This window comes from Cebus imitator, unplaced genomic scaffold (genome assembly GCF_001604975.1).
Source record: "Cebus imitator isolate Cc_AM_T3 unplaced genomic scaffold, Cebus_imitator-1.0 Scaffold159, whole genome shotgun sequence".
Classification (NCBI taxonomy): domain Eukaryota; kingdom Metazoa; phylum Chordata; class Mammalia; order Primates; family Cebidae; genus Cebus; species Cebus imitator.
Window position 1 is genome coordinate 2,663,193 of NW_016107474.1, and position 5,407 is coordinate 2,668,599.

At 49.9% G+C, this 5,407-nt stretch overlaps 1 protein-coding gene across 4 annotated transcripts in view; it reads right to left on the bottom strand.

The window, feature by feature from the left end:
• The window catches only part of ZDHHC7 (zinc finger DHHC-type palmitoyltransferase 7), a 53,360-nt gene that overhangs the window by 40,951 nt on the left and 7,002 nt on the right, over nucleotides 1-5,407 (bottom strand). For 2 of the 4 annotated variants that reach the window (XR_005202648.1, XM_017543640.2), the window contains exon 1: nucleotides 1,802-2,066. The exons of 1 other annotated variant lie outside the window; for it this stretch is intronic. The gene's annotated coding sequence lies outside the window, so the exon portion shown is untranslated. Of the gene's footprint in view, nucleotides 1-1,801; nucleotides 2,067-5,407 lie in introns of those variants that run through there. One more of the 4 variants, XM_017543642.2, reaches the window with a different exon arrangement.

Genomic DNA, 5,407 nt, shown 5'->3' on the forward strand with positions numbered 1-5,407 from the left:
CTGGCCAGTCTGGTCTTGAACTCCTGACCTCAGGTGATCCGCCTGCCTTGGCCTCCCAAAGTGCTGAGATTACAGGCGTGAGCCACCATGCCCAGCCAAGATTGTTCTTATATACAGTTCCCTTCAGTGCTTTTCTCTCTCACTGAGAGGGTCAATCTGTTCAGGCCAATAATTTTCTGCTCTCAACGAGGATTTGTTTTTACAGTTCATTGGTTAGCAGGTCTGTAAAGTTCCAATTCATTAATTTGTTGAGTAAGACAGGCTCTGAGCCAACGGTAATGGTAGCAGAAGAGTTCCCATTGTTATTTAGAGTATCCTTTAGGAAATTACCCTTTTAAATCGTCGTCTTCTTCAACTCTCAAATCAGAAGTCAACGTGGGCCTTACCAGTCTAACTCCAAAAAGCACACAATGCAAGTTAGCTCCAATAACCCTAACCATCTATTTTTCAGACCGTGCAAGAAATGCAATTTAGTTAATACTTGTGTTCCATTCTGTATTTCAAATATCCCAAGAGCCTTTCACTTTAACCAAGTTCTGACTTTATAACAAGCAAATTTAACAAAGTGACTTTTTTTTTTTTTTTTTTGATGGGATCTCACTCTGTTGCCCAGGGAGGAGTGCTGTGGCGTGATCTGGATCTCAAGTGATCCTCCCACCTCAGCCTGCCACACAGCTGAGATCTGAAGCGTGCATCACCATACCCGGCTAAATTTTTAATTTTTTGTAGAGATGGGGCTCTCAGTATGCTGCCCAGGCTGCTCTCCAACTCCTGGGCTCAAGCGATCCTCCTGCCTCAGCCTCCCAAAGCGTTGGGATTACATGCATGAGCCACCGCGAGCCAGGCCACAAACTGGCTAAAAGTTGATTTCAGGTATGTAAACACTGAAAAAAATAAAAAAAAAAAAAAAGAGAGAGAGAGAGACATTTGTCATCTGTGTGAAGAGTTTAAGAGAGATATATTAATACAAATTGACCTAAACCTCTAGACCACTTGAGACAGTAACATTAAAATAGATAAATGTGTGCGCGTTGAAGTGCACACTAAACAGACTGCAAATGCCACACTGTAGCAGCGATTTCACCAGCACGGTATACAGCTCAGGCACTACAGAAGCTACAAGGCAGGTAGCCGCATCAACACTGCTTCTTACACTCCAATTTAACTGCCACAATAAACTGGTTATTCATAAGTTAATAAAGAGTGTGTCTATCTAACAGCAAAAAAGGGACTCAGTTGCAGAAGGAACTACACACCAGGAGAGATGACCTTACTGCCCCGAGAGCTGATCTGACCAGATGCCCTTTCAGGCAGCTAACACCCAACGATGACTGACGTGGAGCGGGAGGGAAGGTAACTAGGAAGATGGGCAGAGAATAAAAGTTCACAAGTGAAGAGGAAGAGAAGCCACAACACGACGTGCGAGACTGCTCATTGTAATACATGCCTATAAAAAACTCTTTACAGCTTACACAGGGTTTATAGCTGCTCTGTAACCACCACCCCGTCATTGGCCGCAAAGAAAACCGGGGTTCGGAGAGCTGAGTGTCACGCCCAAGGTCAGGCAAAAAGCTGGTGCTGCAATCCCCGCCCTATCCCGAGAGCAACTAAGAATGACAAGAGGGCACCTGGGAGGGAAGTCAAGTGCGGGCACGGAGGTGCCCCTAGGAGCTCCAGGAGGTCGCAGGTGCGCGGCAGGGTGGAGGGCAGAGAGCTGCGGGACCGACGGAAGGGCAGGGCAGGCCCGGGGCCGGGAGACCCAGGAGTAAGCAGGCCGCCCGCCCCAGCACGCCGCACTCACCCGAGGCCCGGGCGGGGTCGCCCGGCGCTGCGGCTCCTCCCGGCCTGCGGCGGCGACGGCGGCGACTGCAGCGGCCGAGGCAGGGACGCATCATGCGGCCGCGCTCATGGCCGGTCCGGAGCGGGCCCCGCGGCTCGGCTCGGTCCCCTAGGTCCCGCCGGAACGGTCCGAGGCGAGGCTGCCGTCGAGCAGACGCCGGAGCCCAGAGCCCCGAGCCCCAGCTGGAGAGCGGGGCGGCGCGACCCCCGGAAGTGAACCCGGGGAGGTCAGCGACGCCGCGCCTGCGCAGTTCCGGCCGCGCCGCTCCGGCGGAGAGGGTCGCTCGAGGCGGCTTGAGGGGGACGCGGGGGCCGGGATTTCTCTGGGACGGAGGCTCTTACAGACTGGCAGTTCACTGACAAAAGGCAGCTTTTAGTCACAGCCCCTCTCACTAAGACAGAGATCCAGCCAAACCGAAGTCCGAAGGAGAAAGGATGGGGGCTACGGGCTGCCGCAGGGTTCAAGCCACGCCGTTAGGCTGCGGCACGGGGTCGGGAAATCCCCGGGCAGAGTAGACCCGCGCCCGCGGCGGCGTCTCGGAAGCAGCTCCAGGTGTGGCCTGCACGATGTGCGGGAATGTGACCTAAGGAAATGGGAAAGTAAGGGAGCGGGAGTGGAAATGGCTATGCCAGAAAGCACTTGAGAAAAGAGGGAAGCGCCCTGGTCTGACTTAGTTACAGGACAATAAAGAAGGCAATTAATCTGTAACAAAGGTAAGTGATTGAAAGGGGAGGAGGTCTTCTCTCTCCTAGTCAACTACAGAACAAGAACAGTGAGGAAGACGGTTAATCTCTAGTCTAAGAAGCAGAATTTGTGGCTGGGCACCGTGGCTCACTCCTGTAATGCCAGCACTTTGCGAGGCCGAGGCGGGCAGATCAGAAGGTCAAGAGATCGAGACCATCCTGGCCAACATGGTGAAACGAGATCGGAAGCCTGACTCCTGAGGTTCGCGCGGATCCCCCGCCCTTCTCTTTGAGGGACCTGGACACCAAAGCATCGCCTCGGTCCCTTGCATGTAGCAAGCTGTAAGGTGTTTGAAAGTAGGAACAAGTATTTCAAGGCCAGGCGTGGTGCCTCACGCCTGGAATCCCAGCACTTTGGGAAGCCAAGGCGGGCAGATCAGTTGAGAACAGGAGTTCGAGACCAGCCCGGCCAACATAGTGAAACCCCGTCTCTACTAAAAACAGAAGTTAGCCGGCTGTGGTGATGGGCGCCTGTAATCCCAACAGCTACTCGGGAGGCCAAGGCAGGAGAATCATGAACCCGGGAGGCGCAGGTTGCGGTGAACTGAGATCACGCCACTGCACTCCATCCTGGGCGACAGAGTGAGACTCAGTCTCCAAAAAAAAAAAAAAAAAAAGGGAAAAGGGAAAATGACTCTCACACAAATAGAAAATGAACAGATGTCAAAGATTTCATTTAACTCATTAATGATGGTGTATATACAGTGCTCCACTAGAGCTCTAGATAGCTTAAAGACAAAAAGACCTCATGAGATAACCAAGAACGGTATGAAGACACCTAAAGAAAACCAGAACACGGCAAAATATGCCTCTTTACATAAAATTATTTTCCACTGAAGGCAATTAAGAAGTGACAAATAGGCCGGGCGCGGTGGCTCACGCCTGTAATCCCAGCACTTTGGGAGGCCGAGGCGGTTGGATCACGAGGTCAAGAGATCGAGACCATCCTGGTCAACATGGTGAAACCCCGTCTCTACTAAAAATACAAAAAATCAGCTGGGCATGGTGCTGCGTGCCTGTAATCCCAGCTGCTCAGGAGGCTGAGGCAGGAGAATTGCCTGAACCCAGGAGGCGGAGGTTGCGGTGAGCCGAGATCGCGCCATTGCACTCCAGCCTGGGTAACAAGAGCAAAACTCCGTCTCAAAAAAAAAAAGAAGTGACAAATGCAGGAAAATCTCTCTTTATCCTTCCCCTTTTCTGCTTAAAAGGCCAGGTTTAAATTTACCTTTACTAGACACTAGACTTCTTAGAGAGGACACCAAAGGAATCTGCAAACAAACCTCACTCTATTGAGCTTCTTCCCACGTATAAGTCTTCCCACCATTTGCCACCCTTGGAAGCTGAAAACTCCTTTGTCCTGTCCACAAAAGTATTGCTTTTTTTTTTTTTTTTTTTTTGAGATGGAGTCTCGCTCTATCTCCCAGGCTAGAGTGCAGTGGTGCAATCTCAGCTCACTGCAACCTCCACTTCCAGGTTTAAGTGATTCTCCTGCCTCAGCCTCCCGAAGAGCTGGAATTACAGGTGCCCGCCACCACGCCTGGCTGGGCTTTATATTTTTAGTAGGGATGATTTCGCCATGTTGGGCCAGCTGGTCCCAAACTCCTGACTGTAAGTGATCCACCTGCCTTGGCCTCCCAAAGTGCTGGGATTAAAGGCATGAGCCATCACACTCAGCCAAAGGTATTCTTTGTCGAAGATACTATGTGAAATCACTTTCTAAGCCATCTCTTTGAGTTACACTTTCCCAAGTTTCTGTATTGTGTATGAGATGTACATGTTAATAAACTTCTATTTGTCTTTCTCTTATTTGTGTTTGTGGGTTTTTTGTTTTGTTTTGTTTTTGTGTGGTTGTTTTAAGACAGAGTCTCTCTGTGTCGCCCAGGCTGGAGTGCAGTGGCACACCACCACACCTGGCTAATTTTTGTATTTTTAGTAGAGACTGGTTCACCATGTTGGCTAGGCTGGTCTCGAACTCCTGACCCCAAGTGACCCTCCTGTCTCAGACTTCCAAAGTGCAGGTACTACAGGTGTGGGCCACCGTGCCCACCTAATCCGTCTTTGTTACAAGGGCCCCAGCAAAGAACATAAAAGAGTAGAAAGATAAGGAGATTTTTTCTCCCCTACACCCCCAATAATCTTTGGACCCATTTTAAAGTCTCAAAAAATGAAGAGTGAGGGGATCCTCACCCCATAATTCTCAGTCCCCACACTGTTGTCAACCCAAAATAATAAAAAGGATTGGAATCTAAAGAGGGTATATTCAAGCTCAAAGTTTGGCGATGGCCACCAGAGAAGTACAGATTCCAAAGAATGGAAGTCAGTGTATGGAGTATAGAAGCTTGGGCATGGTTTATAAAGACATAGTTTAGGGAAGCTTAACAGAATTTCACCAGCTTTCTATAGCAGTGTTAATGCACAGTTATGACAATCTGATTAGTCAAGGTGTTCTTTTTCTTTAAGAACAGGTTCCACAGTGAAGGTGTGACAGCCATAGGGTCTTTGTGGCATCTGGTCTGACTTAGTTACAGGACAATAAAGAAGGCATTTAATCTGTAACAAAGGTAAGTGATTGAAAGGGGAGGAGGTCTTCTCTCCCCTAGTCAACTAGAGAACAAGAACAGTGAGGAAGACAGTTAATCTATAGTCTAAGAATCAGAAGTGGCTGGGCACCATGGCTCACGCCTATAATCCCAGCACTTTGGGAGGCCAAGGAAGGTGAATCATGAGCTCAGGAATTTGAGACCAGGGCCAGGCGCGGTGGCTCACGCCTGTAATCCCAGCTCTTTGGGAGGCTGAGGTGGGCGGATCAGAAGTTCAAGAGATC